Source organism: Schistocerca cancellata, chromosome 4 (genome assembly GCF_023864275.1).
Source record: "Schistocerca cancellata isolate TAMUIC-IGC-003103 chromosome 4, iqSchCanc2.1, whole genome shotgun sequence".
NCBI classification, from domain to species: Eukaryota; Metazoa; Arthropoda; class Insecta; order Orthoptera; family Acrididae; genus Schistocerca; species Schistocerca cancellata.
The window spans coordinates 230,518,570-230,530,791 of record NC_064629.1 but is presented as its reverse complement, the minus strand read 5'-3'; positions in this window follow the sequence as shown (position 1 = coordinate 230,530,791).

Genomic DNA, 12,222 nt, shown 5'->3' with positions numbered 1-12,222 from the left:
ATACCCTCTTTCAGTAAAAGTATATTCACTTTCTTTTACCCCGAAAAATACATCTTCACTAGAGTCATCACTACTCTCTTCCTCCACATCAGATTCATTTAAATACGCTACTTTTGCACAACAGGGAAAGTTAGTATATTCAATTTTGTTTGTATTTACGTATATTTCATCATCTGAACTATCGTCGGAATCCGACCATTCCGGATCGCTATCAGGTTCTAACATAAAAGCTTTTCTGAGACAGGCACTAAGTTCTTCCTCGGTATTGTCATCAGGCTTAGATTTTAATTCAATCTCCTCTTTTGGTGAAACGGCCTCATCATCAGCTTTATTTACCTCTACTGAGACTTCATATTCGGTGTAATCCTCGTGGACTTTAATTACTTTCATGTAATCATCTGCCCCTTCTCCACGGTGCCTCTCGGTAGCAGCTTGCACTATTGGCGGATTGTTAGCAGAAGTTATTTCTTCGTCAATGCTGAGGATTTCATCCTCCAAATCCTTCCTATCATTAACCTTCCCCTTATCGGCAGCACGCGTACTTTTCGCGGCGCTATTTATTCTCCCTTCTTCAAATTTGGGCCACGTCACTATATTGACGCCCCTATCATTTCCCTTTCTATTAACTAATTTCTTCGCCTCATATTCCTTCTTAACATCCTCCCACTCACATTGCTTTAGGCCCTTGTACAGATCGTCGATCTGCACACGCCAATCAGTCACTTCTGCTAATTCATTATCGCCCTTTTCCTCATTGCAAACACTGCTAACCGCACCTCTCTGTGTACTCACAGTCTCATCAATTGTTTCCTTTGCCACGGAATTATCACTCGTAAAATTTTCATTATCTCTTACGGCTACGTTCGCACCTACTGCTGCCGTATTGCTAGCGGCTTCTCTCTGAACAGATGTTCCACTAGGCTGGGCCGTTGCCCTCTGATGCTCCACTCGCCCGTTAACCTGGAGCTTTCTGTGCGGCATAGATGACTCATGCTCGCTCGCACCTGACGCTTGTCTTGCCACAACACGTTGCTTCGTTTCACGCCTGTCTCTAACCTGTCTCATTACATTACGGTCGGTCCGGTATCTGTTCTTAATTCGGGGCCGGTATGTATTGTCCGCTTCCGTTTGGCCCGCAACGTTCGCGGAAATTAGTTTCCCGCGTCGTTATTATTTTGCGCGGCATACCCTCTACCGCGACCTTGATAATTTCCCCTGCCTCTTCCTCTGCCTCTTCCTCTCTGTATCATATTGACGCGAAATCCATCGCCGTCATTTCTTTCGTCATTGTGTCGGTTATTATGGTTACCAAAATTTTGATAATTGGCACGACTTGCGCGCCAATGGTCTTCGTCTTCGACCCTTTCCAGAAATGCTTGGAAGCTACGATGGTTGCTTCCTACATACCTCTTGGAATCTTCTGGGAGCTTTCTATACAGTTCCCAGATAATTTCTGAATCTGATCTTCGGTCTTTTAAATGTGTCAATTTCCGGTACCAATACTCGCAGAAATCTTTCAAAGAATTCCTGCCCCTGCTATCATGCTGTTTTGCCATGATAAACTCGCGCCATAAATGGTCCTGTTTTTGTTCTGACCAATATTCTTCGGTAAATTTTTGCCTAAATTCTTCGAACGTCATTCGTTCGGTATTTAAATTTATTCCCCAGCGCTTAGCGTCACCTGCTAAGGCGCTAATTACAACGTTTATCTTTTCCTGATCAGACAAGTGCTCAGGAAATACTCTCTCGCAATTTTTGATGAAGTCTAACGGATGCCACCCGTTATGTTTCTTGGCTGGATCGAAGCGTTCCTCGCCTTCTAACAGCTTCGTAATTGGTGCGCCATTACAGACCACACCAGGCCTATCTTTAATTTTGCTCTCTAGATCGAAAATTTTGCCTTGAATTTTCGTACAATTTTGAACACATCCGGTTACTTTTTCACCTAATTCTTTTTCAGTGTCTACAACTACCTTTTTCAACTGAGATATTCCGTATTGACATTCGTTTACGATCTCAGTTTTAAGACCGAAAACTTTTTCGTCTACCTTAGTTTCAACCAGCGGTTCTACTTTCTCTTGGATGTTGAGAATTTCGACATCGAATCTACTGTTAATGTTACCAATTTCCTCCTGCATAGTATCCATATTTTTGTTAATGGTGTCAATTTCAAATTTCATATTATTTACCACAGAACTTAAATTTCCCACTTTTTGTTCTACCTGCTCTATTTGTTTACTAATTCTAATTCCTTGATCTTTGACCTGTGCTTTAATTTGATCAACGTGTGTTTTAAGCTGCTCGTTCTGTGTTTTGATCTGATGGCCCTGTGTTTTGAGTTGCTCGTCAACGTGCGTTTTAAGCTGATCAACCTGATTACCGACTTGTTTTTGAAGCTGATTACTCTGTGTTTTAAGCTGCGCATCAACGTGCGTTTTAAGCTGCTCGTTCTGTGTTTTGAGCTGCTCATCAACGTGTGTTTTAAGCTGCTCGTTCTGTGTTTTGAGCTGCTCATCAACGTGTGTTTTAAGCTGCTCATTCTGTCCTACAATTTGTTTGGTTAATTGTTCAAATAAGTCGTTCATATTTAAAATTTTTACACTGTTTTGTTCTACGGAATCCGTGTGTTCCGATTCTACTTCATAAGTTTCTTTCGGTTCTTTCTTTATCTGTGGTGAATCAAATATGTCAGTGGATTCGTTCACGTACCCACTATCATCTACAAAGTCACCCTCTACTTCCTGTTTTGTCCCTTGCTGTGTTCGAGGTGATCGCGACATTTCAATCTGTTCGTTGACGTGTTCATGGTATTGTATGTACGCCAATTGTCTTCCGCTAACGCCATCTGTTATCTGGCCGCGTAGACTCCTGCTACTGCTAGCCGCATTCTCCATTTCGCTCGGCACATCTACCCTGTCCCCGTTCCTGTCCATATTGAATGCCAATCACACCGCACTATTATACTTGACTCACGCTATAGTTTACTTTGCTAAACTTTATTGCTGTTCGTGCCACTGAACATCCACTGTTCGGTCTTTACGTTAGTGTATAACCGACAACAACTGGATGTCCTGTCACGGTCGCCACGTGTAACACTACCGCCCTGCCGGACGTGCGTTAGCTCAATAAAGCCTGTACTGTAATAAGTTCACGGGCTTCACCTTGTAAACAAGGATTTAGTACATAAGTTGACCGCGTGTACCTAATGGAAGCAAGTCGGACTTATTCAGTCAGTAACTACAGTGATGCGTCAAGCAAATGTAAAGTATAATTACGCGTTCGCATGGACAAGAAGTACATACAGTAGATACTACCAATGATTAATAATACGGTCGCCAGCCTAATTAGGCATTGAGTGAGTTTTTCCCTGTACAAGTGGTAGCATATTCAAGCATAATGACACGTAGTAATGTTGCGTTTTATGGCAAAATTTAGAATCAGAAAGAATCTAATGAACTAAGGTTTCCTTCTTTTGTACCAATTTATATGAGCTAAAATTACACAACACCACACAGCAATGATTACTACGAGCTGCACTTTGTATATTGATCAGAATGAAATCGGGCATAGATTACCCTAGCATCAGCAATTTTGAAAACACACATACAAAGTCACTATTAAAACTGAAAAAAAACACTGATACACTTAGGTTTAATATAGCAATTAATTTTACTGTTCAATTCTGATCAGTACACTTCAAAATGTGCAAGAATAGGCAAGAGAAAGGGGGGGGGGCCCTGAAACTGTTACGGTCGTTATGCTGAAACTAGTAAGTCCTGAAGGTACATTAACACTCAAAATTATCAACCTATGGATTACTATTCTTTTGTCACGCTTCTGGAGTAATTGACTAACATTCTTTCAATCTCAAATGAATTAAATATCATTGCTAGCTCAATTCATAATTTATCTTTCAATTTAATCACACTGTAGTTCTTTACTAACATTTACATTGGCATTCCTAACTCTCAAACTGCTTTATAGCTTAAATTGGTCTGCAGATAATTTAGTACTAACAGTAAACTTTCAATTCAGGATACTCGGGTTGCACAATATGTGGTAAGGACCCTGTCTAGGTCAATGATAAGGATAAGTGACGGCTAAGGCAATTCTGGTAAAAGTCACGTTATTATTTAACAGTCAGAACAGTTTCAACACTGGTCCACACAGATACACTTCTAAAGATGAAATAAATGTTTGACCTGTGCACGTAGTTGCGGCGGATGGCGGGCAGCGAGATAGCGGGCAGCACAGCACACATACAAGCACGGCTAAGGCTCTCACAGTATCGGCACTTTCATTCTTCTTAGCGTCGTAATCTTTCCAATTTTGTGCCTGAGGAATATAGCCATGCCAAGTAGTCGTCGGTATCGGACCATCCGAGGCTCAATGGAATCCACTTTTCCTAGATAGCCTCCTCGGTACAGTACTTGTTCCTCTGACTGATGCCCAACTCCGACTGTTTCACTGAGCCCGTTGTGCCGAACCGCGCTAGTGTGCGTTTTCCCGCGCTCGCCTGCATCCACCTTTTCCCGCGTCCCTACAGGTAGGGTATTCACCACAGGTTTTCTACTACACATATTCTAATGCATTACCTACGTATGGACCAAGTGTTTAAATTACAATTTACACATTATACAATAGTTTTAACATTAAATACACTTTCCTTTGGTTATCAAAGTGCTTAAAATCTAACATAAGTAATGACATTCATTTCAAAAGTTGTGTACAGTTTCTTCAACATGACACGAAAAGAAAAAATCTAAAATAATATTTACATTATATCACATAAATTCAGAAAGAAACATGTATCTAAATGCATAAAGAAAAAAATTATTATAGGTACATTATTGTTACAGTGTAACCAATGGCACCCCGTAGCATCACGCCGGATGATACGCCAGTATGGCGATGACGGATACACGCTTCCAATGTGCGTTCACCGTGATGTCGCCAAACACGGATGCGACCATCATGATGCTGCAAACGGAACCTGTATACATCCGACAAAAGGACGTTTTGCCATTCGTGCACCCAGGTTCGTCGCTGAGTGCACCATCGCAGGCGCTCCTGTCTGTAATGCAGCGTCAAGGGTAACCGCTGCCATGGTCTGCGAGCTGATAGTCCATGCTGCTGCAAACGTCGTCGAACTGTTCGTGCAGATGGTTGTTGTCTTGCAAACGTCGCCATCTGTTGACTCAGGGATCGAGACGTGGGTGCACGAGCCGTTACAGCCATGTGGATAAGATGCCTGTCATCTCGACTACTGGTGATACGAGGCTGTTGGATTCCAGCACGGCGTTCCGTATTACCCTCCTGAACCCACCGATTCCATATCCTGCTAACAGTCATTGAATCACGACCAACGCGAGCAGCAATGTCGCGATACCATAAACCGCAATCACGATAGGCTACAATCCGACCTTTATCGAAGTCGGAAACGTGATGGTACGCGTTTCTCCTCTTTACACGAGGCATCACAACAACGTTTCACCATTCAACGCAGGTCAACTGCTGTTTGTGTATGAGAAATCGGTTGGAAACTTTCCTCTTGTCAGCACGTTGTAGGTGTCGCCACCGGCGCTAACCTTGGGTGAATGCTCTGCAAAGCTAATCATTTGCATATCACAGCATCTTCTTCCTGTTGGTTGAATTTCGCGTCTGTAGCACGTCCTCTTCGTGGTGTAGCAATTTTAATGGCCTGTAGTATACTTCGGGGTTCAGCCAGCTCTTGGTTTCGAGAACAATTTGAGTGTAACATTATTTCTGATAGACAGTAAGTTCAGGAACTTTGTTCCGAATACTTCAACATTTTATGTTTTAACAGTCGAAGTTTCTTTACATTGTATGCGATCTGATTTCGCTCTTTGTGTATCAACTGGTGAGAATTCATCACAAGACCTCCAATTACAGCCTAGTCTAAAACATTACCATGCTCACTCCACAACTACTCTGCTACCTGAGTAGCTGCTTGCTTTTCATAGAGCACCCCTGACCTATTGAGGGGAGTTCCACAAGTCTCTGCACCATAATGCAGGAATAGAAATCTGCAGCCATGATGATCACAGAATCGAAGGATCCTCTGGTTGAGGCCCTCGACTTGACTCCAAACCAAATGAACCCTATCGACTCTGGGTGCAATGCTGCAAATTGTGAACTCTGCTTGCACCCCGCGAGTGAGGCCTGCAGTCTTGATGACATTCGCCAGTGGCCTGCAGGAACTGAGGATGGCCACAAAACCCAAGCAACAGGTGCCGGCCGGAGTGGCCATGCGGTTCTAGGCGCTACAGTCTGGAACCGCGTGACCGCCACGGTCGCAGGTTCGAATCCTGCCTCGGGCATAGATGTGTGTGATGTCCTTAGGTTATAGGGGACTGATGACCTCAGATGTTAAGTCCCATAGTGCTCAGAGCCAAGCAACAGGTATCATTGGTACTGGCAGGAGCAACATCTTGCAGACTATTGCACCATCGATAGCTGCAGGCAGGGCTTCCTCCACATCCCGGATGAGTCTCCCCCACAAGCACACCAGATGCACATTGGAATTATTTCTGTCCCTGGACGCTGTTTCCCTAAGTGGTTCCGTAACGTACCTAACGGCGAAGCTCCAGATAACTAGTAAAGCCCTCCCACCGCGTGCCTGCTCCGATACTGCTGAAGGAGCGCCCACGTGTCGACTCACAGAGTTCGAGCGTGTGAGACCAGACAGACAGCTTCCACATCGACTCTCCGCCTCGAGAGACGCGACCGCGTCACCACATGCCACTCACTCTGCAGCGAATGCAGATCCCTGAGTCGGGTACCTTGGAAGGTGCATCGACAGCAGAGCCCGTAGGCGAAAGAAGTGACATATGAGGTGTCCGCCGGCCGCGGTGGTCTAGCGGTTCTAGGCGCTCAGTCCGGAACCGCGGGACAGCTACGGTCGCAGGTTCGAATCCTGCCTCGGGCATGGATGTGTGTGATGTCCTTAGGTTAGTTAGGTTTAATTAGTTCTAAGTTCTAGGCGACTGATGACCTCAGAAGTTAGGTCGCATAGTGCTCAGAGCCATTTGAACCATTTTTTGAGGTGTCCCATGAAACGCGCCAGTTTATCCGCTGCCGCCACATTCCTAGGCAGCAGGCTGCAGACGGCTGATGTTGTCAGAAGTGTCTTCAGCTGTTCACGAACTGCAGCCAACTCCTCCTGCATCCGCACACAGCACGCACACATCTTGTCTTCTAACGTAAGAATTAAACCGTAAAAACAAATAGTAAAAACTAAGTTCAGATGGCTCTAAGCACTATGGAACTTAACATCTGAGGTCTTCAGTCCCCTAGACTTAGAACTACTTAAACCTAACTTAACCTAAGGACATCACACACATCCATGCCCGACGCAGGATTCGAACCCGCGACCGTAGCAGCAGCGCGGTTCCGAACTGAAGCGCCTAGAATCGCTCGGCCACGGTAAAAATTAAGCATGGGACTTCCTAGTCTCCTGGGGCTTCACCAACGGTGGCTGACTGGTTGTGATAAACGGTTGCTGGCCGCCCATATCAAACAAACAAATGACAACTGCGCTAGAGACTGCGCCGCTGTGCACGTTATAATTATCAAAACGCGATACTACACTTCTCAAATACGTAAATAAGCAATATATTTAAGAATTAAACTTGGAAAGCACAGACAAACATGCAAAGAATTTGAGAATTTAATTATGAATACAATCAGAAAAGGTCATTATGTCACTTGCTAGTCCCCTTGTGTTTCAATAACCAAGGCTGACAAATGACTGCCTGTGATCAATGGTTACTGGCCGTCCAAAACATACAAACAAATAACTACTGCGTTACATACTGCGCGAATGTACACGTTACCGTAAATAAAACGCGATACGTCACGTCGCAAATCCAAAAATGCGCAATGAATTCAAAATTTAAACTTTGCAACCACACAGAAACATGCAAATAATTTAACAATGAACACAGACATACCAGCTAAATACGTGACCTGATGGTCTCCTGGTGCTTCACCCCCGGGTTCCCGGGTTCGATTCCCGGCGGTGTCAGGGATTTTCTCTGCCTCGTGATGACTGGGTGTTGTGTGATGTCCTTAGGTTACTTAGGTTTAAGTAGTTCTAAGTTCTAGGGGACTTATGCCCATAGATGTTAAGTCCCATAGTGCTCAGAGCCATTTGAACCATTTTTTTGGTGCTTCACCAACGAAGGCTGACGTCTGATAAAGGATAAAATAAATTTATTCATAGCAGAAAATATCTGTGACGACAGAAAACGCAGAGAGATGGTTGAGAGAGAACTGAATGGTGATAAATGACAAGAAAATAGTGTGGATGATATTTAGAGACAGGTTTAAAAAAGCAAGAAGCAATATAATATAATATTTAGGATTCTGTCCCTTTGAGCAAACATATTAGACAAGGTATCTAGGGCCACGGTGAGATGATCATTTAAGATGACGAAAATGTAAATGAAAAACACTATATTGCCTATGTTCTACACAACTGTGTTTACTGCCTTTACTTTTAGTTCCAATAGTCTACTGTAAAAGACAGGGAATTTTGTTGTGCTGGCACATTTAATCGTCTTAACTGATTCTTTGGTTGCTTCTTGGTGGAACAACGTACTTGTAAATGATAAAGTGCAATACTGTGCATGTCCTACACATTTCTGTGGAACGTACACAATACTGTGTGTTTGTTTACAATTATATTGCTCTGCCAAGAAGTGATGCGAGAATACGTTAACGGAAATAAAAGGTTGAACTGCTGAACTAAAATTTTCGTACGTCCTGTTATGCCTTAATAAGGGACTACGGTTACATTGAAACGACAGCATGCACATGTCCATAAACATAGCACGTTGTTCTGCAAATTACAAATTTTAGAAAACAGTCATTTAAAGTTAATTAATGAAGATCATCTTAATAATTGAAAATTATGTCTCTTCCAGGATTATACACACACAGGTATATTACTTGAAATCACACAGAGGATGTTTAGCGTTAAACATCTACACTCACACTTATGAAACTAGACGTAAGAGTGATTCTCGTAGAGAAGAATGTAACACGGTCCTGCATCAGAGAAGTACACTGTATCAACCTAAAATAATTTTTAATGCTTTGCCATCAGAAATAAATAATATCAAAATGTTAGATTTGTTTAAGAAAAATATTCCGGTAGTTAATAGTTTATGCAGCATTCAGGAATGCATTCATTATTCGCATTGACTCTGGTATGTCTGTTTGATAAACGATATGTGTAATGTGTTATGCCTTTCATAAAAGAATATTTTTGCTGTTGCTTCCCTGGTTTGATACTTACAGTGCAGTTATGTATCCGAGTGCCGAAGGACTGTAATGATGATGTAGGTGAAGTTGAATGTGTTAAGTGGTGAGGAGTGTACATAAGGTGAGTCACGTAAGAAGTTAAGGCATCTTTTATTTCGTGAACGATTACGCATATCGAAACGCGGTTTTCGACAAATGTTAGAGCGTCGAGGAACACTTATGTTTTTGTCTGGTTAATGCTCTTAGCGCTGATATAAAAGGTGGTATTGAAGCAAGTAAGTTTTTTTAAAGGTAACCATGTACTTTTTATAACTGCATTAGATAGCTCTTGAGAAGACAGTTCCAGTGATATAGCGTTTGTTAATGTTGACATTGCAACCTGTCATAAAAATATTCCAGAAATGTCCTACAATTTGCGATCACGATGGGTAGAATCGGCATTAGCGGTGCAAACACCGCCAAGCAGTCTCTCGTACTACGCTGTTTCAGAATGTCAGCACATTTGCCTGTTTACTTGTCTGCACTGTAGGCAGCTCATTTCTGCGTCAAGCTTCGTTGCGTGCAGACATGTACGCCAATGAAGAGAAGTTGGATGTACTGCTTTCTTATGGCGAACGTAAAAGAAATGCCTTAAAAGCAGTACAGCGGTATAGGGCTATCTATCCGGATCGCCGCAACTGCACAAATTATTAAAACTCTAGTGCCGACAGGCTGCTTGAACGTCAGAAAGAGAACAAGAAAGAAGACTACAACTGACGGAGAACACAAAGAAGCAGTTCTGGCTATGACGCTAATGAATCCGCACAGTGGCACGAGACATATCGACAAGGAATGTGGAATCAGTTAGACGAGTGTTATTCGCATCCTTCAACGACAAAATTTCCATCCCTGTTATCTGTTCCTACTTCAGGCACATGACGACTGTAATTTTGTAAAGTTCTACACAATTTTGTCGGTTTGCCCTCCAGCAACTGACTGACGACCCTACGTTTTTCCAACGTGTTCTCTTTGCGGATGAAGCAACGTTTATTAACCACCCTAATGTAAATTTGCCGAACATGCACTACTGGGCATTGTAAATCCACAGTGGCTTCGTCGGATGCAACATAATTGGCCGTGGAGCGTAAATGCATGGTGCGGCCTCACAGAAAATTGACATTCGTACGGTACCTTTCTGACAGATATTCTGCCGGTTCTTCTAGAAGAGGTGCCACTGAATACTCGACGGCGTATTTGGCTGCAACACGTCGGTTCTCCGGCTCACTTGTCCCGTGTTGCAACGCAATTACTGAATGAGATCTTACCTGGACGTTGGATAGGACGAAATTCTGTTGCCAAATGGCCTGCGAGGTCACCTGATTTGACTATTCTTTATTTCTTTCTTTGGGGAGTATTCAAAGATGCAGTCTATGACGAAGCCACAACTACGCCAGACGATATGTGTCGTCGAATCGCCAGTACATGCTCTACCACATCACCCACTGTAATTACATCTGTTCATCGTTCTTTCGAACGCCGACTTCAAATGTGCCTTTCAGTCCATGTCAACAGTTTGAACACATGCTCAAATAAAGGATAAAGTTTTTTTTAACCACAAAGTTCATGTGATATGATTTGGTTAGTCACCAAATCATTGTTAGTAAATCGTTTATTTCATTTATGTGTGTACGGAATTACATTGCAATGTCAAATAACTCGACAGCATGTGTTGCACGTAGCTGGTAACACTAACATCATGCGCTTACGTTCAGTTTGAAATGATGCTTCGTTAAGAAGAATATTTATTTTTCGATGTACAGGTGGTCTACATCTGCATCTACATCTACATCTACATCTACATACATACTCCGCAATCCAGCATACCGTGTGTGGCGGAGGGTACCTCGTACCACAACTAGCATTTTCTCTCCCTGTTCCACTCCCAAACAGAAAGAGGGAATAATGACTGCCTATATGCCTCTGTACGAGCCCTAATCTCTCTTATCTTATCTTTGTGGTCTTTCCGTGAAATTTAAGTTGGCGGCAGTAAAATTGTACTGCAGTCAGCCTCAAATGCTGGTTCTCTAAATTTCCTCAGTAGCGATTCACGAAAAGAACGCCTCCTTTCCTCTAGAGACTCCCACCCGAGTTCCTGAAGCATTTCCGTAACACTCGTGTGATGATCAAACCTACCATTAACAAATCTAGCACCCTGCCTCAGAATTGCTTCTATGTCCTCCCTCAATCCGACCTGACAGGGATCCCAAACGCTCGAGCAGTACTCAAGAATAGATCGTATTAGTGTTTTATAAACGGTCTCCTTTACAGATGAACCACATCTTCCCAAAATTGTACCAATGAACCGAAGACGACTATCCGCCTTCCCCACAACTGCCATTACATGCTTGTCCCACTTCATATCGCTCTGCAATGTTACGCCCAAATATTTAATCGACGTGACTGTATCAAGCGCTACACTACTAATGGAGTATTCAAACATTACAGGATTCTTTTCCCTATTCATCTGAATTAATTTACATTTATCTACATTTAGAGTTAGCTGCCATTCTTCACACCAATCACAAATCCTGTCCAAGTCATCTTGTATCCTCCTACAGTCACTCAACGACGACACTTTCCCGTACACCAGAGCATCATCAGCAAACAGCCGCACATTGCTATCCACCCTACCTAAATGATCATTTATAGATAGAAAACAACAGAGGACCTACCACACCTCCCTGGGGCATTCCAGATGATACCCTCACCTCCGATGAACACTCACCATCGAGGACAAGTATTTTTGATAAAATGTTTAGTTCAACGAATGTATCCCATATGATAGAATTTAGAGCAATGTGGGTGGAGACAGTTGTCCGACAGCATGTATTTCACGTCTAAGAAGCACAGAGTCACGTACAGGAAAAGATAAGTCAAATCTTCCTGCTAACATTT